Source organism: Phalacrocorax carbo, chromosome 1 (assembly GCF_963921805.1).
Source record: "Phalacrocorax carbo chromosome 1, bPhaCar2.1, whole genome shotgun sequence".
Taxonomy (NCBI): domain Eukaryota; kingdom Metazoa; phylum Chordata; class Aves; order Suliformes; family Phalacrocoracidae; genus Phalacrocorax; species Phalacrocorax carbo.
This window is the reverse complement of record NC_087513.1, coordinates 53,887,032-53,911,061: the sequence shown is the minus strand read 5'-3', so window position 1 is coordinate 53,911,061 and position 24,030 is coordinate 53,887,032. Positions and strand designations below refer to the sequence as shown.

Genomic DNA, 24,030 nt, shown 5'->3' with positions numbered 1-24,030 from the left:
TAGCTTTTACTGTAGGGGACTGACATCATTTTTTTCAAGCTCATGTGCTAGCCCTCTCCTTCTGTGGTTAAATGTGAATGTTGCTATGTCAATGGTCTTGTGCTTTCCCGCATATTACACCATCCTGTAGCATGTGATCCTTATTCCACCTTTTCACTCTGTCCTCTTCTATCAGGGAAAAGACCCGCTGGATCCTGTTTTGAATCCTGCAAGCTGGCTGCCTCTATTATAATTGAATTTTCACTTTTTTTTTTAAGCAGGAGAACAAGAGGAGAGCCTTTGAATTAGTCCTTTTGCTCCCTTTTCATCCCAGGCCATGGGAAAGCAGTCCAAAGATAGTGAGATCCTCTGTCAGAAAACACTGGGGCAAAAGCAAAAGTTTTCATTAGTCCAGGGACTGAAGCATTTCAGCAAACAGGAGGGTCCTGGTTTAGTGTCACACCCGACTGCCATAACCGCTGCTCCCACCAGAGAGCTACTCTGCTCTCCTTCCTAGAGGTGTCCAACAGAAATGCACGCATACCCCAGCCCTCATGCCTGGCTGATGAGCTGTGTCAGAAGATGTTTTGAGTCAACACAGTTTGTTAGTTACTTTAAAAATAATTTCTATTCATTAATAGGGATTACATTTGTTCCTTTACTTGTAAGGAATTTTGAGATTTAGGAGTCTTTAAACATTGTCACTGTTGTTTTGTCTGAGGTTCTGGGGTTTTTCTAATGAGCTATAACTGCTGAAACTTCAGTTTTTCAAAGAGTAAGAGATGGCTATGGTGCAAGAAAGCAAATGTGTTAAAGTAGCTTGTTGAAGGACTTCAGTCTGCGTACATTGTAATATGTTATTCTTTGTTCTTTTACTATAAAAACAAGTCAAAAGCAACAAAAATGAATAAAAAAATATTTTAAAAATCCTAAGAATGAAGTCTGAATTGCTTACGAAATATACCCAGAGAATGGGTGATGACTTAGCTTTTCATTCTAAAATAATTTCCTTAGGAAAGCTCTGAAAGCCCCTCACCACCCCTCATGAGAGAAAAACAGCTATTTATCTCCAAACAATAGACAATAAAGACTAACTGTAATGTCATCTGAGAAGCAGTTTTTCCTGAGGGATGACTGGTGTATTCTCCCAGGAGTGGTGCACATGTTTTCCTTAGGGCTGAAGTCTTTGGCCAGTTATGTCTTGGGACTTCTTATACAACTGAGTGTTGGCATGTTTCTACCCCATAGGAATAAATGACTGAGACGTGAATGCCACTTAGTCCCTTCTCATTGCTATGACTCCAAGATAGTGCTGCAAATGCTAATCTCCTTTTTCTTCTTGTTGTTGCTGAACTTTCTAAACTCTTATAGGGATTTCAAGTTGGTCATGTTCAATTGCCTATTGGTGTATACTGCCAGATTTCAGCCTCAGTGTTTTCTTTTGTGCCATCTCTTGAACTTTTTTCTTGCACCTCATCGCTGAGTGTCGAGAGTCTTTTGTCTTTGAATGCTCTCTATCCTGTGAGACACAAATTTGAGTTATCTGGGAGTCATTTTGGGGGTGCTTTTTACAAATCCTTTCCCAACAGCACTTTGAAAGCCAGAGAAACATCCTTTCACATGGTTAGTACTATTTAATAGCACCAACTTTAAAGCTGGGTTTAGCTGATGCTTGGAAAATTTTATATCATGCCCAGAGTGCCCTCAAAGTTGAGCCTCATCCTCACTGACCTCAGTTTCTGGCTGTAGTAAGAAAGTTAAGTAAGCCTAAATCTCAGCAAGAAAAGAAGAATGAACCTGGAGAAAAGTGAGAAGCACTTGTCTTGCTTTTCCTCCCCCAGTATATCTAAATCAATTCAGGAATCCCAATTTAAAAATAAAAACCTTCAGTGTAAGTTGGGTTCTTCATGAGATGTGAAGATGCTTAATGCAAAATTCCCATCCTCCGAAAGTTTGCAAATCAGAATCTCTCTCAGTATCAAGCCACTATCACATTCTCCTTTGGTATTGAGCAATATGGCATGGACCAACATATGTACCCGGACAATATCCCTGTGTGTTTTGTGGGGCATTTTTCTATTTTATATATGGGATCTCCAGAGTTAGAAAAATAATGTCAAGAGTATCCATGACCTTTAGGTCTCCAGTACCCGATTATTTCAGAGTACTTAAGATTATGTATTGGTGTTTAAAATACAGCTGTCATTGGTTGTGGTTGCAGCTATGAGTACTTATTAGGGAGTCTCTCTCCGAGAGTAGTCTCACTCAGACAGTAAGATCTAGGGATCTTTGTAAATGTCCTGGATGCAGGACTTGAAGGAACACTAATTAAGTTTGCTGACAACACAAAATTGGGAGGAGCTGTTGACACTCTTGAGGGCAGAGAGGCCCTGCAAAGAGATCTGGACAGACTGGAGAGCTGGGCAATCACCAGCCATATGAAGTTTAACAAGGGCAAGTCCCAGATTTTGCAGCAAGGGCACGTGCCAGATTTTGCAGCCAGGCACAGCAACCCTGGATGTACATACAGACTGGGGAACGAGAGGCTGGAGAGCTGCCCCACAGAGAGGGCCCTGGAGGTTCTGGTCAAAGGCAAGTTGAACATGAGCCAACAGTGTGCCTTGGCAGCCAAGAGGGCCAGCTGTGTCCTGGAGTACATCAAGCACTGCATTGCAGCCAGTGAGGGAGGGGATTGTCCCGCGCTGCTCTGCGCTGGTGTGGCCTCACCTCGAGTGCTGTGTGCAGTTTTGGGCGCCACAGTACATTAAGGATATAAAGCTACTAGAGGGTGTCCAGAGGAGGGCCACAAAGCTGATGAAGGGTTTAAAGGAGAAACCGTACAAGGAGCGGCTAAAGTCACTTGGTTTGTTCAGCCTGGAGAAGAGGAGTCTGAGGGGAGACCTCATTGTGGTCTACAGCTTACTTACAAGGGGGGGGGGGGGGGGGGCAGGCGCTGATCTCTTCTTTCTAGAGACCAATGATAGGACCTGAAGGAATGGCAGGAAGATGGGCCAGGTGAGGTTTAGGTTGGATATTAGAAAAAGCTTCTTCACCCAGAGGGTGGTGGAGCACTGGAACAGGCTCCCCAGGGAGGCAATCACTGCACCAAGCCTGATGAGATTCAAGAAGCACTTGGACAATGCCCTCAGAGATATTGCGTAAAATTTGGGGTTGTCCTGTGCAGGTAAAGAAGTTGGACTTGATGATCCTTGTGGGTCCCTTCCAACTCAGGGCATTCTATGATTTTGTGCTTCTAAGATTTTTGGCTCTTGCTGCACCTGCTGGATGAAATGGATACTTTCACTAGGAAGGCTCATTGCCTTCAGGCATTTTCAAACACTTTCTTGTCTCTGGCATTTTCTGAGGGCATCTCACATTCCTGAGGCTGAGCATAGGAATCACCACCACATATACAACATACACCAGGCTATCCAGATGGCTGGGAAGACCAAGGATATGACACAAACAGATGAACTACATTACCCATTAAGAGTATGACTTTAGTCAGGGCACACTGGGTGTGGAGAAGACTTCTGGTACCCTGTGAGCTTGGTCAGGGAGAACATGGAGAGCTTGGTCTCTCAAGAATTTGAAGAGCGTGAAGCAGCAATGTGATGACACCCCTGCTCTGTGAGCTGCCTACCAAAGCAGTATACCTGGCTCTACCCTGCTGACCATGTCAGACAGGTTATGGCAGGTGGACAAGGAGTACTTGCAGGAGCTCCAAGCCTGTCATGGTACTGAAGAAAAGCACCCACATTATCTAGAAGGGGCATCCACTTAGCAAGCTGAACTTTTTCCCTTACAAAAGGCCTTGCTCCATCTGGGAGACAGTGGCTGAAGCAGCACAACCATTCAGGAAGAAAGAGAGCTTGGACATCAAAATGTGGGAGCAAGGGTTGCTCCAGACTGACACCACAATGGCCATGTAACCACAGGTGACAGGGTAGGCAACCAGGAATAAAATCAGTGGGAGAATCTGTAACTTGTGTTATCAGGAGAAGACCCATAAGAAGAACTCAATAACCCGTGTTTTGTTTGCCCTCACATCTGGTTAGGACATCAGAAGGAGTAAAAGATGGAAATCCCAGGACTGTTAACACCCTTCCAAGGTAGGCTGTTAGCACACATCCCTTGGAAGTATGACCTTTGCACGTTTACAGAAGGAGAAAAGGGGCACAGCAGGCTATAGAGAGATGGAAGACAGGGCCAGTTCCTCACCATACAGAGGTTTCTGCCCCTGTGACCTGAGGCATGAACTCACATTGCTTATCAAAACTCCACATTGGTTTCTCTAGACACAAGGAGAAAGCAAGCTCATCGGCTAATCTCACATGCTAGCTGGCCTGTAGTCAGCTGGATACAAGCTGAACCTGTACACCAGACAGCCACCTTACCATCCAGGCAGCTGCTGTCAACAGTCATAGCAAGCTTGCGTCTGCCTGCACCAGAGGAGCTGGCTACAGGTCAGAAAGTAAAGGAAGAAAAATAACAGCAGGCCAACCGCATGGGAAACAACAAGTAGTTCTACATCTGGCTTTAGGAACTGCAGTGTTACCAAAACCCCTCATTGGGATCAAGGTCTTCCCATGCTAGGCACTTTGTAAATACATCACTGGGAACTAATGAATCAGTAATAATACTGATCTCCAAGTCAGTGTGTTATTCCAGCCTGTGGATACTAAACTTCAATAACAAGGAGGGGACAGTGGAGATGCAGCACAAACAGTCTTGAAAATGTCAGTACATGGCCAGGTCACATATAGACAGTAGGGACGAGGAACGCGCAGATGGAGACATCAGGGAACAGTCCTTTCAAACACAAATCTTAAAGTAGGAGAAGATTTGGTAAGCTCCATTCCTAGACAAGAACAAGGGGAAGGCAAGTCAGCAATGAAATTGGAATTAAATATGGTCAGCAAATGAAGCAATTTTGGACTAAATCTGCTAATACAGAAATAGTACCACAAGGACCTATATTATGGGAAACCTGAGAGGAACTTAACACTTTTGCACCCCCATGCAGAAAGCTGCATTCTGTTCTAGGCATGTTGAGGACAAAGGCTGATAAACTCTTAAGCATTTCAAGCTAACATAGAAAGGGGAGAGAGAGGAAAGAAACACAGAGATAGAAAAATGAAGAAAGGAGGAGTAAGGACTCCACAGGCAGCAGGGAATTTGCTCCAGCATGCACAGTCCCCTGAAACAGCCAGGTGGAGTTGTAATTCCCACCTGGAGGTAGCTATAGGGTATAGATAAGAAAGAAGGACAAATATTAGCCAGGATGACCCAAGGAAAATCTATCTGAACATAACAAGACCACAAAATTTTAAGTAGCTGTAATCTAGAAGTCCTAAAAGATGCCTTCGTTGGGAAAGTTGGCCTCTTGTCCCATGGGAAGTGGGAAGGCTCTGTTACTTAGGACATTTGTGACTAGAGTGTAGAAAGCATCCAAGAATCCCCTGCAGAGAACATCTGGCATGGATCAGGCGTAGTTCCTGCAGGAGGCAGGGCAGTCATACTGGGCCATCGTTATCACTGCTTTCTCTCAAGCAGTGATATAAACCGATATAAATTCGGTTTTCATATAAAATTTATGCTCAGTCATTACAATATCAAAGTTAAATACACAGGTGACTCTGTTTAGCAGCCATCTGTACATTTCCAGTTACAGAACACAAACCAGTGAAGAAATAGAAACACATTAATATGATGGAAGAAAGTAATGGTTTAACCCCAACCAGCAACTAAGCACCAGAGAGCCACTCTCTCACTCCCCCCCTTGGAGGGATGGGGGAGAGACTCAGAAGAGCAAAAGTGAGAAAACCCATGGGTTGTCTTAAGAACAGTTTAATAATAGAAATACAATAAAGTATAGTAGTAGTAATAATAATAATAATAATATACAAAGCAAGTGATGCACAATGCAATTGCTCACCACCTGCCGACCGATGACCAGACCATCCCAGAGCAGTGGTCACTGCCCCCTGGCCAAGTCCCCCCAGCTTACATACTGAGCATGACGTCATATGGTATGGAATATCCCTTTGGCTGCTTTGGGTCACCCATCCCAGCTGTGTCCCCTCCCAGCTTCTTGTGCACCTGGCAGAGCATGAGAAGCTGAAAACTCCTTGACTTAGAGTAAGCATCACTTAGCAACAACTAAAACATCAGGGTGTTATCAACATTATTCTTATACTAAATCCAAAACACAGCACTCTACCAGCTACTAGGAAGAAAATTAACTCTACCCCAGCTAAAATCAAAATCAGGGCAAACTAAACCATCTGAGCTGACCTGTCATCACTGCTCCCTGTTACCTGTCAGGAGTTATTATTTCTCTGTGGAAACAAAACAAAACAAAACAAAAAAAAAAAAAAAAAAAGAGAGAGAGAGAAGAGAGCACTGGCTCAGGCCTACACCCCTGTTGGCACCAAGGCAGCCCTCTGGGAAAGGCAGCTGTACCTGCCCTTCACCCTCAGCAAGTGCCAGACAGCCCAAGGGACCTCCTGCTGCCACAGGACTGCTTCACCATCAGAGAGCAAAGTAGCAAAGTTAGCAGCAAGAGCTTCCCACTTGCTGTGCAGTGCGGACACATGCGCAGTAAGCAGCAGCCCTTCATCGAGCTGAGGTACAGGGGCCTGACCCCCACACATCAACTGTGTGTCCCCATCATGGTCCCTGGCACTACACTGTCTGCTTCCCCTCTCCATCTTTCCCCCTGCCCCTCTTTCCTCCCATTTCTGCCTCCTCCCTCCCGTGTGCTTCGCATTTCTTTTCTGCCAGACAATGCCCTTCAGGAAAGCCTTTTACCTCTTCCATCTGCTCCCACTGACAGCAGATGGCCCAGGTCTCCTCTCCTCTCCTCTCCTCTCCTCTCCTCTCCTCTCCTCTCCTCTCCTCTCCTCTGCTCTGAAGCTTTCTTCCCTGCAGCACCAGGGGTCCTTTGCTGATTCTCTAGGGACTAAGGGAACAACTTCAATCAAAACCTCATTAGGAAAATAAATATTAAAAAGCGCTAATATCTAAGGCTCAAAAGAAACAGCATGGAAGTACATGAGACATTTTCATTTCACTGATCAGCAGGAACTACTTCTTGGAAAAAAACAATAAGATTTTAGTTCCACTTCCTACCTGTAGCACCAGTTTTCTCCACTTTGGAAGATACAAGATGTACCACATATTATGTGATGCTACGGTACATAATTTTTTTTCTTGGCTCCAGTCTGAGTCTGTTTCTCTGAAAAGCAGAAAAAAGCTTTGCAGCTTTATCCCAGCCATGTGACCTCTTTGCATTCATTGATGGTAATGCCTAATCCCATTTTTAATCTTAATAAGCTATTTAGTGCAATAATATACTATGGTGCTAAGACATACAACTTAATCCCTTGACTTAAAGCCAGGAGTCTCTTTGGAGGTTTTTCACTGACTTCCACAGGCTTTGGATCAGGTCAGGCTCCAAAAAAACCCAACTTGCTCCAAACTGGTGAACTACGGGACTCAGAAAATGCTATGGTTATAACACATAGCTTTTCTATGTTTATAAAGTCTGCATTCACAAGAACTTCCAGGAGTGTTTAGCATGAATAATCAGCTACCCTGATCCCAAGATGCTCTTGATAAACTGCAGGAAGGAATATTTCCCTACCCTCACTACCCTGCTCCTGGGCTGATGCAGTGATTCCACATGAGAAGTTTGAAGCCTTCGGGTGCCTACTTCCACAAGAACCTTATCTCTTGATCTATCTAAATTAGTCAGTTAAAAACAAGATTCCCAAGTTCATGCAGGCAAAAATAAGATAAATTTAATATGAACTAAATTGCAAGCAGGAGGAAATTGCTGCTAGGTATAATAATTTAATTACAAAGCAAGTCCTTTTGAAGGACTGAGGAAAGTCATACTGTGGGGGCCGTCTGGAATTTCTCTCTGAGCCCCAAATAAAGGTCCCAAGAGGTCCCAGTGGTACAAATCTTCTGGCTTGCTTTCAAACTGAAATTGTGGCCAGGGGCTACACAACAGTGTGCAAACCATTCACTGCCCTTCATGTCTCTTTACTTTGACACTAAAAAACAAGCCCCTTCACTCCCTCGAGCTTTGTGATGAGGCACTGAATGTGCACAGAGGGGATAAATTAGCTCAGGGCTCAGACACACATGCAAAAAAGGGGGTTGCCACATCTTTAAAAGTTACTGCTGATTGACTGGGTTGACCTCTTCCGCTGCTCCAATTGCCAAACAAAATACAGTTCATGGCGACTTATGCATGCATGTATCCTTTCTGCTTGCAGCAAGCTCACAGCACAAGCCCAATTCATTGCTGCATCTCAGCTGCTGAGCAGTCATCAGTAACCTGAAATGACTTCATTACTTTCCATCACGGATCCATAACCCCCGCTTGGTTTACTAAAGAGATGGTCAAAAGGCCATTCATCAGACCCAGCAATGCCTTCATAGAAACGCATTTCTGAAAGGAGATTATTCTTTCTTCCAAGCAGCAAAAGTAAAATCAGATCTGGTGGCTGGAAACTAGTGTTTGACAAATTCAGATAAGAACCACATTGCTCATTTCTGACAGAGGAAATAATGAACCTCAGAAACAGCTTTCCATGTGATCTGTGCCCTGTAGGTCTTCAAACCAAGATTGTGTGACAGTATGGAGGGTAGATATGCTGTGGCTAACATCTGTGGCTCAGGCAGTTCAGAGCTTGTGTGCAGGACAGCTGAGGAAGTTTTCAAGACAGAGATGCACAGGATGTCACTAGCATGATCCCAGCTGGTTTTGAGCCTATCACCCATCCTTACTGACTGGTGCACAGGTGGGAGCTCATGAGCAAGAGCTGTGTTTAAATATGATAGCCTTTATACTTGTACATAAGTACATCATACCAATGTCACTAAATTTGGCACAGGCGCTGCAAAATTTCTAGCCTGTTACTATGGCACAGACAAAATAGGGCTTCACTGCTGTCTTCTGCATGTCTAATTTAAATCAGAAACATCCAAAAAAAGCATAAGAAGGTAGAAGTGTCTCTACCAAATCAGACAAAAGGTCCCCTCAAATCTAGTAGTCTGTCTCCAACTGTGGCCAGTAATGCATGCAAAGGAGAAGATACAAGAAGGTGGCAGTATGTAATAGTACATCACTAACGTCATAATCTAGTAGCTTCCAGTGATTTGCGCTCAAGGACACCCTGAGGCAGAATTGATGTCTTTGTGTTTCATAGCTCTTTGAAATTTTTTCTTCATTATTCAGTCCAGACACTTTCTGAACCTATGGAAACCTTTACTATCCACAGTACCCTTAGGCAAGGAGTTCCTACAATAAACCCATTCATACCTGACAGAGATAAATAGAAGTGTCACCTTTTTCATATCTGAGAATACAGAAAAATAAACACCTCACTTTGCTTGCTGTCACCTGCAAATTTTCCCAGTACTTGCCTTGGAAGAAACAGTAATACTACACTGACAAAAGCAAAGCTTTCCTACTTCTCTTGGTGCTCCAAAGCAGAGGATGCTGTGGTCATTCATTGTTTCACCATTTGTAAGCAATAGCAAATGATGGGTTCCAGGTTAGAACATCATTGCTTCACAAATATTAAAAGTTCTAAATTCTTCCTCACCTAGAGAGGTGAGTTGCCTTTAAATATAGTTACAGTACACTGTAATAAGCGACAGTGGGAGGCTGGTTTTTCTTTTAAGTCAGTGTTACTTAAGAGCAGCATTTCAAGAATTCAGATAGGACTTGGTGGAGATTAGAAGTTACTGGAAGTTGGGTTAGTAAAGTTCCTGTAGGCTGATAACATAATCTTTACAATTACTGTATTCTCCCAGTAGTTTCAAGATAAAAAAATACACTTCATGGCCTTCCCCTACACACGGTCAGAACCTCTGATGCTGAAAATTGACCTTGCTTCCATAAGTCACCATACATTTACAGCAACTGGCTGCAAGACCGCTTTTATGGATCCTTAGGAGAAGCTCAAGGTGTTCTTGTGTGCTCTGTTTCAAGGAATTGTGTTTTCTCCCAGCAAGCAGTCTTTGTCCACATTTGGTTTTTGAGGCAGCACCATTCACAGCATCAACCTTGGGCACCTCCAAGGTTTGGCAGCTGACCCCAGCAGCAAAATCCAGCTAAGCTCATTGAAACAGTGGGGTTGAAGGCTTTACTAGGAAAAGAGATGCAAAGTTATTAGCCTTCATGAGGGAACTAGCAAGGAGGAACATTTTAGAGAAGACAAGGTAGTGTGTTGGTTTAACAGTTTAGCCAGCTACGGCAAACCAGAAGACACTCCCTCATTCTCACTAATAGCTTAACCTAGGATATTACATTTTATGGGTTACCCAAAGCAAGGCTACGGTGGAGAATTACTACTTTAGAACTGCTGCAAGACACCCCTAGGACAAAAGTTGGGTGCTTAATATTTAGATGGGGTAAGTGTATCCAGCAGGCAGAGCACTTACATGACATAGCTGAATCAGAGAGAGAACCGCAGATCTCTGTGGGGATCAAAACAGAGAGATGCTAATAATTTTATTTGTAGGAAAAAATGTTTAATTAACAAGAAGGCAGCCAGAACAGCCCTATTCCCTCAGAGTAAAGCGGCAGAAGCAAGGCTACCCCTTGGATTTGCTGTTGATACCAGTAAGCACAGACTGGGACAGAACTGGCTTTGCTTTTATTCTAGTACTGGGGGTGGTGAGGCTGCAGGCATGTGAGTGTGCACCCTCTCCAATTCTCGCTCCTCACACCCTGTATGCAACTGCCTCCTTTAAGCTCCTTTTGGAAGATGATTGCAGTGGCTGGCAAACATGTCCTGCCGTCTTGGGGCTTCCCACATGTTTGTACTGGCTCTGCCTGCTGTCCATCCAAGGGTCCCTGTGCCTCACTCCCCCTCTGCACACAGTGCTGGGCACTCAGCTCCTGGTCATGCCAAATTCAAGGATAATTTCCGTAATACAGAGATGTCCTTATTAAGGACAAAGCCTTGTATGGTTAGACAGCAATGTTGGTGGCGTATTGTGAGAACTGGAGCTATAAATACAGAAAATAAGGGTGACTTCGGTATGTTTTCCCCACTTAAATTTTTATTGGACTTTTTAGATCCAGAAATACCAGAAAACTCCTTTTATGACAATGGCATTCTTTAAGAAGCTGTAAAAACAGAGGTTTAAAACCTCTGCCCTACCAGCCCATGCTTCTCAGGTCTTGATGCAAAATCATTCTAAGTGAGGCTGTGCCAAGGGAAAAACCTCCTGACGCAGCACCACTGTTCCATCCCACTGCCCTTTGCCATCTTCCAGCCTTTATCCACTTTCTTGTTGCCTTGTAAATCCAGCTGAAAGTAGGGAAAGGAGAGCCAGAGTAGCTTTTGCCTTCCAAAATGCACTACCAGAACTACCCAACAGCACAACGGTTTGCTTGCAAAGCCACAGCTGGCATGTGGCAGCACACTACATACTCAAACAGAGCTTCCCATTACTGGCTCTGAAACACAGGGAAGTTCCTCATCCATAGAAACATTTAGAGAGTTTTCAGAAACTCATGGAAGAGGAACCATGGGATTAGTAATACCTGACATCTGAATGCAGAGCATAGGGAGCCCTGCTCCCTCCCACAACCCACCCCACCATGTGGGAGGGGAGCAACGCCACAGTGCCTGGGGCCAGGAGCAGTGCAGCAGGGTTCTGGGATGCTCATCCACAATGATGTGTGTGTGTATCTCAGGATAAATTCCCCCTACATGGAAGCAGTGATTTCTGCACTAGGAAATGCCAGCTGCTGGTATGGACTTAGTGGGAAAAAAGCAGTCTTAATAACATGAGTTTCATCTTTTGCCAGCTGTCCCATAAATAAAAACTTTCTCTTACTGGAAGCAAAGACATGGGGGGGTTGGGAAAATATATTGTACCTTTAGTACTATCAAGTATTATCCAAGCTTTCCATAGCTGTAGAATAACAGCTGTTGGGTCCCATTTTGACCAGTGAAAGTAATAGTTATGATTTAGAATGACACAAGCACAGAGAAACAAATAGCTTGTTTTTATTTGTTTTGTTTTCTGAAATCTATAAAAATAAGCATCTTCAGGATTGAGATTTTGCCAAAAGTTAAAAATACAAATGCAGAAGAAAGAAACAGCCAGATTGTTCCTAACTCCAAGTCAACATAAAAAAAAAAAACTAACCACAACAGAGTAAGTCTAACCAGTGCTTTCTACCCTACAAACTCACTTACCTCTCCCCTCCCCTCCCAAAGAAAAGTTTCAAAGGCAAAAAGAAATTAAGAAAATAATTCATTATCCTACACTAAATGTCACTTAGCCCTTTTGTTCTCTATCAGGTTCTTTTTGCCATACATACCCCACTGTCCTGACCTAAACAAACATGTTTCTGTCTCAAATAAGTTATGAATGCATTTGTGGATGCATCAGCCTGGTTTTTCTGCTGAAAGAGATGCTGTGTCCCAGGAGTCTGCAAGGTACCAGGAAAGAGAATTATTAAGTCATTCTCAGCCTGTGGTCTACAGTCCCCAGGGACTCCATGGAGTATTTCTACAGGGTCCAGGAAAAACAACCAAGGCAAGCAAGATGCTTGTCACCATGCTTTAATTTGATGGGTAGGAACTTACACTCCATTAGCAAAATTTTTGAAACATATTGGAAAAAGATAAAAGACATCATCCAAGGTTGGAGGTGATCTAGAAAAGTCCATGAACCCATCTAAAGAGCAGGAATCTTCTTCATACATACCACTTTCTGGATTCTAAGTGTTTCAACTAGCTGAAGCATGGTGATTTTATATAGCTTCTCAGCAGCATTTTCCAGCCACAGACATTGGCCCATATAGCCATTAATTACTATTTCATATTTTAAAAATCAGAAAAAGTAATTGAGTTGGTTCCTGTAAGTAAACCCCATGTTTACAAAACAGCCACACAGCCAGCAATGCCCAGTCAAGAGCAAGGAGAGTAGAGGAGGGATTAGACATGTCAACCTCAGACCCACTGCCATGTTGCTACCTTGTTTGTGAAAGTTCATGTATTTAGATTCAATGATAATGTCTCTGATTTAGAAAGTTTTTGAGCCAGACCTCTGCAGGCTGGAAGTACCACCGTGGGCTTGCGCTGCCATTTTCCCCCAGCGTTCACTGTTGGCAGCTATCAGAAACACGATGGCAGGTGTGTGAACCCTGGGGCTGGCCCAGTGCAGCTTGTCTTACGTCCTATGCTATTTCAAAAGCCAAGGAAGGAATTCCTCTTACTTCTGCTGCCCCCATAGTTAGAAAGACACTAGTGAAAAATGTCCAGTGAAAAAACAGTGAAACCAGTAAAAAACTGGCAGACCGGGCGGAGGGCGCTGCGAGCGCAAGCACGGTGCTGGGAACAGCAGCAGAGATTAGGCAAAAGGAAAGGCAGGACAAGGCAGGGCAGGGAGGGAAAATGTGGTGGAAGGAAAAAGGGAGGAAGGTTATTATCTGGAGCTCATGCTGTGCCCCAGTTGTGGCTGACTCTGTGGGCTTGGTTACGACAGAACAGGGAAAATCTATAGCAGCCCCTTTGCTGGGCCAGAGACACAGCCCCGGCAGCACCCAGCCCTCTGATGGATTGGGTTAGGCACATCTACACAGCAGCTTTCTATGCTTAGTTATACAGGCAGCACGGTAGAGGCCTCTAAGGATGGGATTCATCTCTCCTAACTTTAGGTATCTATATCATGGCTGCCAAGAGGGATCTAGTCAATAAAACCACTGGAGTTGAAGGATGTATTCATCTAACCAAACACAGGCGTCTGCTTCAGCATGAGATGAATTGTACCCTAGTCTCAGCTACACTGACTAATCCTCCACAGACAAGGGAAAAAAATTAAGGTGCCTAGTTCAGATGCATACATTTGCATATGATTAGAGGCGAGTGCCGTATTCAGAATCCAAAAATAAAGTAGTCCAGAATGCAGTGAGGACCAATCCTGGCACAACAGTGACAGCAACAGTCACACTAATATGTAATAGGTGGGGAATGTGGGATATAAAACCTGTGGAAACAAACCAAATTCTCAAAGCACTACAACAACCATTAGCACAGTTTTGACTGGCATTCCTAAAACATCCAGAAACGTTTAGCAAGGTTCAGCCATGTAATAAAAAGACACTCCTACTCCTGGAGAACATGTGCAGGAGCAGTAAGATCTGTGCATGGTCACCACCTATTTTCTCTGACATTTTTTTCCCAACCACTTCTGGGTGGGGGGTCTCACCATCACCCATGGTCTCACCATCGCTCAAGGGGTTGTGCTGGAACACAGTAACAGGATTTGGGGAAGTACTTGCGTTAGAATAGGGTTGCCTCAGAATAAGGCATATATTGTTGCTTGCAAACTTCCTGACATTGCAAGGCCAAGTTTGTACCATGGCATTTCAGGCTTCCTTTTGGGAGATCTCAGGTTGTTTCAACATGTCTCAAGAGCTTTAGCCAAGGCTTTAAAACAGAATGAGGTAACAAAGAAAAGTATTAGACATATTCCCCAAGAATGTGGGGGAACTTGTTTTATATATACAAGAACTGGAGCGTTTGGGGAAAAATGGGAAAGAAACACATGTCCTCTAATGAAAAAATTTACAGAACTCCTTTTTAACTCAGTAAACACCGGAAGGTACTTAAACATTACAACAGGCTCAGAGCAGGCAGAAAAAAAATTTAAAATTTGTTTACTTTTTCTGTACTCCACATCTGAGTTCAGGTGTGTGTCGAGTACCTGTCTCCATGTACCTTCAAGAGTTCTTTGTTCAGTCTTTAAAACAAGGTCACTTGGCTTTTTAATCTAAATAGAAGCATCAGAGATACACAAGGGTTTATTTGCAGTTGCAGATGAAATCTTCAAAGAAAGCCCAGGAGGCTTATTAAAGTTGGAGCTGGGAAAAGGCAAAAAAAGAAACCCAAGTATGGACACAAGAATCAGTATTGGCAGCTAGGGATGTGACTCTCATGAGATGGCCTGAGAGAAGAAAATATCTGGAAAGTACAGAAAAGAACAAAGCGGAAATAACTGGATTTAAAGGAGCTTGCTTGATTAAGAGCTTCTCAAATACCTGTAAAAATTAATAGAGATTTGCTAAATCCCATAAGTGAGCCAGTTGCATAAGTATCCGGAGAGTATACTATTTTTATTTAGCTAAAAGTAGCTGGAATACACATTCTTAAACAGTTTGCTTTCCCTAAAATGGAGGATGCACCTTTGGGAACTGTGGAATCAAAGGAAAACATGGAAAATAAGTCAGAAATAGAAAAATGTATCAATGATTGTATCAGAGAGAAACAAACTATAGCATTACCTTTGGTGTTGCATTTTATCACTCCATAAGCTATATTACAGCCAAAGGAAAACAACAATGAAGGGAATCAGGTCAATTCAGGACATGATTTATTTTGAAACTCCCCTGTAGCATATTTAATATAAGCACATTTCACCGTACCGCTAAGAATAGTCCTATAGAGATCGAGAGAAATTTAAAGCATGTGTGCACGTTTGCAGCACTGGGTAAAAGGGACATAATACAAACCACAACTTCATTTTGTGCAACATTAAGTGACATTTTTTTCACTCCTTCTTTGCTTCCAGGGACAGCCTTACTGAGCAACAAATAGGTGTTTAAATCATTAGCATTGAGGAGAAAAGCTTACACAAGAGTAAAGATGGACTCCATGGAGGAAACAACAACTTAAACTGTTGGCAAATTACAGTGAATGTGAGGCCTTACTAGTACTAAAACCTTTTTTTCGCTTTAAAAGATTTAAAGCACATGCTGCAAAGTGTCTGAGCATTCACATCTGAGCACTACGTCTAAATGAAACTCTTGCCATTCACAGCACAACTAGCATTTGTACAGAGAAATGCAGCAAGAAATGCAAAGCTTATCTTCATTGCAGAGTTAAATTAACGTTATAATCCTGTAACATTCAAGCTGTCTTTTTAATAGGCCCTGCTCACACACATATACTTCACTCAAGTATGATGTAGAGCAGATACAGGGTAGAAATAGGCTAGTGCTTCCTGTAAGTCCCGTGTATAAAGACAGGATTAAATTCTCCCAGAATTCGCAGTGAAACAGTTTACAGAACAATCTCCTATACTTTTTCTGGTAATTGTAACCCAGACCAAAATGCTCCCTGCAGTTGTCTGCACCAGCAATCTGTCAGAAACTTCCCTTTCTCTTCTTTTCTCTCGTAGTAGGAGCAGCAGAAGTAAAAGCATATTTTTTGCCCCAAACTGTGGCTTCATGCACATTAAGAGGAGCTTGCACACTGCCAGATCACTCAGCAGCACAAATTTAATCTTGATCACGTGTGGGCACATGACTGCATTTCTGTCAAATCAATCAGAGAACATGATGGAGTTTTCACTGTCTTTTTCTACTAACGCGAACTTTATGTCAGCCCTGGGAGCGTGGGTGATGTCTGATCTCTCATAAAGCCAGGCAGTATTAAGTTAACCCATTACATTACTCTGAAGCAAACCGAGCTGGCAGGAATACATAGGTCAGCGCTTTGCAACCTGGGTCTGTGTCATTCTGGACGCCATTAGGAGAGCCCGAAAAGCAGGCGGATTATACTGGCCAGCCAGAGCCTCAGGCTCGGCAGCGCACAAGACCAGATGCTAGGTTACACTGCCAATTTTTAAATTAATTTGCGCTTGGCATCCTTGGCTAAGTCACGTGCTGCCAGCCTTTGGGGCCTTCGAGCTGACAAGAGAGATGCTATGGTGTTATCCCCTATTGCTCTGCTTCACACACGACTACCTCAAAGTGAAATAATTCAAGTTAATAGAAAATAGATCTAAAGTAACTCTGCTTGAACACTGCAAATGCCTCACTGTCTGGCATAACGCACACAGGCAATATTGGCCTCCTTGGATCAATAAGCAAAGCTCAGAGCCACCTCCTGGCCCTCCCTTACAGACTGCTACCACCTTGTGGCCATTCTCTTCCCTATGTTGACAGCAGCGGCCGAAACTTTTAAAAGTTAATTCTCATTTCCCCTGTTCTCTTTAGCTGTTCCACTGGAGGTTAATAATTTTTAGGGAATGAAGTAGCAAACCCAAAGCACTGTGGGAGAACTGTGTCACTGTAGAAAAATTACCGTTAAACACGACAACTTACCTAGAAAGGTTGGACTAGATGATCCCTGAGGTCCCTTCCAACCAGGGATTCTGGGCTTCTGTGTGAGATTCTGTGACAAAAACGTTTTTCTTAAAGTCTACACAGGAATCTAAAAAGAGCACCTACCACTCCATCATGCAAATGCACATAAAACTCTTCTACGGAAAGGTAGCACAGATGCTTTAAAAACAAATGAACTATTTGTGAAGAACAATTTCTGTAACAGCAAACAAAGAATTAATGCACTCATCCTGAAATCCCACCATCCTTGATTCATTCAGGAACCAATGAAGACTGAGACAGAGAAATGAAAAGCTTAAAGAAAACGTTTGAAATCAAGCTGCTACCAACACAAACTTCTTTTACAAGAAAGAATATAGCAATACATCTCACCAGAGGTACCCAAAGGTTCCTGGAGACCCCAGACTAAAGTTTAGGCTGTGAACTTCCCCCTGCCAGCTCAGCAGCTCACTTTCGAGCTCCTGTAGGGGACAATGCTGCCCAGTGGGCAGGACAGATTTATGGCACAGTTTCCACTCTCAGTTCTGCCACTTCATCCTCTGGGCAAAGTCACTCCTGCCTCCTATTCCTGGCCTCTCTGCCTCTCCTGTTGACGCCTCTAAAGTAAGGATGGACTCTTAGCAAAATACAGCACTTAATAAAACATGATTCTGGTTGAGACAATGATTTTTAAGTACCATGATGATCGAAATATAAGCTAATAATTGAAATAAGAAATATGGTTGATTTTATTCATTTTGTAATTAGATTGCAGAGACTATTATTATACAAAGGAAGCAAATCTGATCATTTAACTGGCATTTTGGGAAACAAAAAAAAAGCAATTCTGGAAACATCAGGATATTGGTCAGCTTACAAAACAGAGTCATTTTTAAGGCCTGTTTCAGGATTTTTCCCATGATTGGTTCATATTACAAAGGTTTTCTTCTGGCACACAGTAGTACTCTAACTATGGTAACATTAAATGCACGATTTTCACTCATCGTAAGAGGGAAACATTATGGTTTAAATCTTTTTTCTTAGAGGCTTAATATCTTTCAAACATTTTAATAGCATGGCACAGATGTTCCACACCTGCAGGCATCTTCACTACAGACCTGCAGTCTTCACTACAGAGAGGAACATATACATTGCTTTCCAGTGCTGAAGATGCAGGGTCTGAACCTAGAGCGGATTGTATACATGGGATGTGATTATCACAAGGAGGAAATAACTTTCCTACATGTATTAAGAAGCAGTGACACACACACACACATTTCATCTACAAATTGATACAACTGTAACACATATTGCTGATACTGCTCATATAGAGGTCACGGTATTTATCTTGTGGCAGCAAACAGCAAAATTCACACGAGTGTTTTGTCCTGGAGGCTTATTTGTAGAGCTAATAGGTGCTCTGTAATTATACAGACCAAAAGTGCATGATAACACATCACTACTGTGAGAGACAGGTTCAAATTCTCGCGCTTCTGCTCAGTAAAAGAGTAGGCCTACTTCCCACCATCCCTTCTGTGACACGTATCACCTTTGTGACTTGCTTTGGGAAAGGTTCGGGGCGCTGGGCAGTCACGCCTGCCTGTAATTCACAGAAATCCTAGGGATGGATATCCACACTCAACCAACTTGGATTCCTATTTTAGCCACAAACCTCTCCACCAGCCCCTCTATAACTGATGGAGGAAAAGCAGGCCTTGCAGAGGGCAAATCCAAGCAGATCTAAAATTTAGTGCTTTGGATCGTTCTTTGGGAGAACCTGCCTTCATGGGCAACAGAGGAAGCTGAGGGAGCCCAGTTAGTTTGCTTAGGTGACCATGACCTCCAACATTGCAGTTATTCCTAAGGTCCTGTCTAAAATCCCCTTTCAGCTGGGCCTTCATCCCTCTCTTCAGCCACTGACATAGTCCTAGGAATTCACTGCATAGGTCTGCTCTTCTTCATCCTCTGATCCCCTCAGCCAGGGATGGTCAACCACAGGCACCAATACCAGGCTAGCCATCACGAGCTGGGACTACCACCAGCAAGTGAGCTGTAGGGCTCTGAAACAAATTTGGCACTGGTCAGCAAAGAGGTTAGCCCTCCCTCCCCTGGGCCCTGGTGGTCTCTGCACAGGCTCTGGACTCTGGGCACTTCTCCAGGCCTCGTGCAGAGGCATTGCCCTGGAAGCTAGCTCATTTGGGAGTCAGCCATCCTGGCACTAGAAAGGTGAAGAACTACAGCAAGGAAGCTAGAAATTAAGAGGGCAGCCTCCTCTTAGAGAAGGCACCAGAGAAGAAGGATTCACACTGCATGTGAATTGTGGTGTTTGCACCCCTGCTGTGGCACTGGCAATGACACCTAAACCTCAGTGCAACCTCCTACATCTCCTTTTACCTATATTAGACAAAAGCAATGCTGTGAAATTATTGTAGCTGTGAAACTGAAATGATAGGGTAATGGCCAGAATGTAACAAGCAACTAGAAAACAGATTACTGAGCAGAACACCTTTGGTCCATGAAAGGGCTACTAAAACCCTACAGAAGGCACCTAAGGTACTCTCTACAAGAAGAATGGGAAGACTGGGAAATGTCTCCTTCTGTTTCTCAGGCACGGAGAGTCCAAAACAGCTGTATCCCCTTGTGTGTCTGTCAGGCCATAGCCCACGTGTAAACCCATCAGAGCTGCCTGTTTAAGCCTCTTCAAAGTGTACTTCAAAATTGTGAAGGAGGTGTGAGCCGGGGTCAAAGTAAATAAAATCACAGGTTGTCATTTGAGTTCTGCAAGTAGGTCATAATGATTCAGCATATGTTGGTTTCCCAATTTCTGCCCAGATTTCCCAGCCTGTGAGTTTTCCAGAGAGATTGGACTTACTGCACAGAATGAGCAGCATGAGACACACCATGCAAGCACAAACATGTGTGTGGCATATGCACACGGGAAGCCCAACACTTGCAGCATCAGCTCAGCACACACGCTCATCAAGCCCTGCACAGGTGTGCAGCAGCGTGACATACGTGCCACACATTTGCAGTCTCTGAAGTCAAAACACTGGTGCGTTTGATCCTGTCTGACACTTGAGGACACTTAGGAGTCTAAGACAGACTAGCAACTAGCTTACTGTCATTTTACTGCAGTACGGACTGTAAAGAGCGAACTTTGGGGAGTGCTGCAGCCACACGCTTGCGCTCCGCACCCCGCCTCAACTGTACAGGAGGATGAGCATTAACCAGGAGTGGCTATGCTTTTACGGGCCAGGTTGTGGGTATTGCAGTTAATGGGAATTAGGACAGGTGTTGCCTTGTTGATGTGAATGCATAGGATTTGTAAACGCTACATTTACTTTATTGCAATGTTTTATGCTGCTTGCATTCCCTGACCTAAAAGGACGAAGGCTGACATGTAACAGAACGAAAATGTCCGTTCTCCCCGCACAGCCCAAGCCAGCAGAAGCACCAGGAGGCGCAGGGCAGCGGCCGCACAGCTTGTGCACCCACGCACCTCCGGCCTCTTGGGGTGGGCTGTACAAACCTCTGCCTCGGCCCCCGCTGCCCAGCCGGCCCGCGACACGGGCTCACACGGGGCGGCGGGGGCTCACGCAGGGCTGCGGGGGCTCGCACCGGGCCGCGGCGGCGCTCACGCGGATCGCGGGCACCGCTCCCGGCGCCGCTCCCCTCCCGCAGCCCCGGCGGCGCGGCCTGCGCCGAGCTCTCGCGAGAGCGGGGCGGTTGCGGGGGCGGCCTGGGCCCTGCCGCCGCGGCGCCGCGCCCCGTGCGTGGGGCACCTGGGGGGCTCCCATCCCGGGTGGGGGGAGGCAGCGGCCCCTCGGGGGCCGGGATCCCGGCGGTACCGCCGCCTCGCCGGGATGCCCTGTCCCGCCGCCCGGGCCCCGCGGCGGTGGCGGCGGCGGCGGCGGCGGAGGGGGGGGGCAGCGGGACGGGACGGGGAGAGTCTCGCCGCCAGCGAGGAAGGCAGCTCAGTAAGTCCCCTCGGTGGCAGCTCCCCGACCGAGGTGGTCCCAGGTCACGGGGAAATTAGTTGTACTTCATTAGAAGCAATTGCTTCTTACTTTCATACGAAAATCCAGTAACGGGCCATTTCTGCAGGCACCCGAGAGGCACCGCAGAGCACGCTTGTCCATAAACTAAATTTTGAGGCCTTGGTCTATATTGCACTACTCAAATCCCTGTCCTGAGAACTCACCCCTAGCGTTATCCATGTTACTGAGAGCAGTACAGCTCTTCATCAGTGAGCAAAGTAAAACCCTCCACCTTCTCAACACTATGATTTTATCTGCTTTGGTTGGTGAACTATTTTCAGTTCTTCTGAGCTTGGTCTCCCAAGTAACTGGCGGTAGGATGAGAGGAAACTACCTCCAAGTTGTGCCGGGGGAGGTTTAGATTGGATATTAGGAAAAGTTTCTTCACTGAAAGAGTGGTCATGCATTGGAACGGGCTGCCCAGAGAGCTGTTGGAGTCACCATCCCTGGGGGTGTTCAAAAAACCTGTAGATGTGGCACTTGGGGACATGGTTTAGGAGGCATGGTGGTGTTGGGTTGACGGTTGGACTTGATAAGCTTAGAAGTCTTCTCCAACCTTAATGATTCTGTGACTTCTTAACCTGTAAAGATCAAGCTCCTGATCAGCTACTGGACTAGCAGATTTTTGGAAGCCTTGTATTATATTTACGAATGTGGTAAATGTAAACAGGAGCAGTAAATAAAGCTGAGAGTATTTTTACCAGCTGTGAAATGCATTTGATGTTATCAGCGTTTATTCATATTTCAGGAAGGAAATTCAGGTTTTAACTGAACATGATGTGAATGAAAGGAGACTAGATTGAAAACCCAGGAAATAAACATTCCATGTTAAGCACAGTGAAGGGGACAAGCAGTGTTGTCTGTGTGCTGCCTTGCCAATGTGCTTGAAATTTAACCCAGGGCAGTCATTGCCTTTCATGGCCCATGTGCACTTTGGCTGCAGAGTGGTGTTTTTTTTTTTAATTTATGCCAAGTGTTACGCCTCAATTCCCCAGTATCAAATTCCTCACCTCCCTGTCCTAGTCCTTATTGCTTTGGGATAATTGTGGTGCATATCTGAGCTGCCACCAGAAGGGGTGGCCTAGCGATTAGTTTCCATTGCCTCTCCTGCTCTTACATAAGTACGCTTGTTTGATGGGTGGGACCAGGGGGCTAATTATGCAGCTGAAAACCAAACTTTTTTTGTCATATCAGTTTTCCACTCTACCTTTTTACACAACAGTAGGAATATTAGAACTGCAGAACTTCTGGGTACTGGGGAAGCAAAAGAGGACAAGTGAAAGCATGTCTCCTTCGAGCACCAGCCAGGAATAATGACAGGCGACATGACCATGCAGATTTGGTCTAATACATACACATGCCATAAAGTAAACCTAAAGAGAGGCAGCTCTTCTCTGAAAATAAACAAAAGCATCCTGTCCTACTGTGGACTTTCAATTTTATTGTAGTATTTTAATTTATTTTTTTAGGATGAAGACCCCCCTAACTCATTTGTGACAGAAGACAGTCAGCAGCGTGCTGTTTCTACAGGTTAGGACCCTTTCAATTATTCCCCTACATCTTCCCTGTAAGACCACAGGGTGGAAAAAAAAAGGGGAAGGGGCATGGTATTAGTACTCACATAACTGTCAAGCTCTAAGCAAAATCGGAATTAGATCTAGTGACATTTTTTGGTTCTTAACCTAGGTAAGTAGTTATCAGTCCCATCTTGCAGCATGCCCTTGATCACCAGTTACTGATTTGGTGTTCTAGTAACCAGGTGTTCATTAGTTAGGTATCCACTGGAGCTTAAAAATAGGTTCAGCAGTTTTGGTTTTAATTCATTTACTTTTCACATATGATGTCATCAACACTTGAAACCAGATCCTTCAGGTGAAGCGCTTTTGCTTATTATGTTATTTTGTTTATTGTGGGGAGAGGCAGGTCTAGAGAACAGGTCTAAAGGAGATTAGAAATTTTTTCTGGTAAAAGGCTTACAGGTGCTGGTATGCGATTCAGACCCAAAGCAAATACAAAAAAAAAAAATTTCCCCTGAAACCACACTCCTATCTTTTGGCTTGCTCTAAGCAGATAGTAGGAAGGACAGGGAATGCTTTGAAAGGGGATCTTTTCGTATCTATGACAAAGGCAAGTAATTTTCTCAGGGCAGTTTTGTGGTCAGTGCATAGTACCAGCAGTCCCAATCATCCAATTACTAGATTTTTTTTCAAAGCCTTTTCTGTGCCTGTCATGTTTTTATGCAAGTGGGTTCTCATAACTTTGAAGAATTCCTTGCTGACAAGCAAAGACACCTGCCCCACATCCTCCAGATGTCTCTGTTTCTTTACAAAATTCATGATAACATCAGATTGTTCCCTCTCCTGTCATGTTCGCCAGTACTTTCTTGTTGTTACATGCACTGTGTATGATAAGTTTTGTAGGAATAAGCTTTGTTTGTTGTTTGTATAATATGGCGCAGCACAGATTTTGACTCGGACATTGAGACTGTAAGCCCTACCATAACACACTAGTAATAAAAGCAGTAATAATAAAGGTGCCAACATTTTCTATAGGAACTCAAATAAGCTCTTCCCCACTACAGTTGAATACTTGATGTGCTTTGTGGTTTTAATGAATTAACTGTTCATTCAACACTACTTTTAAATTCAGTGTAATTTGTAGGATGGAGCATTAAATTTACGTTTCAGTGGGATGTAATTTTATTGTTCTGTGCTTAGTTGTGTTAATTTCACACTAATGTGAGGGTTCTTTCACTTTCTTATAGATTCCGTTTGTGCGCATCTTTTTCCAAGGGCAAAACAGATTCTGTTATCGCCTGACTCAGAGGCAGTGGTACCCCATCCTCAGGAGCCTCAGAATCCA

General features: G+C 44.2%; 1 protein-coding gene and 1 long non-coding RNA gene across 2 annotated transcripts in view; one reads left to right on the top strand and one right to left on the bottom strand.

Annotated features, from left to right (window-relative positions):
- MGP (matrix Gla protein) overlaps positions 1-695 on the bottom strand; it is a 73,051-nt gene extending 72,356 nt beyond the window's left edge. The window contains exon 1 of the mRNA XM_064452196.1: positions 692-695. The gene's annotated coding sequence lies outside the window, so the exon portion shown is untranslated. The remainder of the gene's footprint in view (positions 1-691) is intronic.
- Positions 696-21,081: 20,386 nt separating this feature from the next.
- Positions 21,082-24,022, top strand: LOC135313421 (uncharacterized). The gene is made up of 3 exons (XR_010373073.1): positions 21,082-21,108; positions 22,638-22,698; positions 23,961-24,022. It is a non-coding gene; the product is annotated as an uncharacterized LOC135313421 (long non-coding RNA).
- Positions 24,023-24,030: the final 8 nt, after the last annotated feature.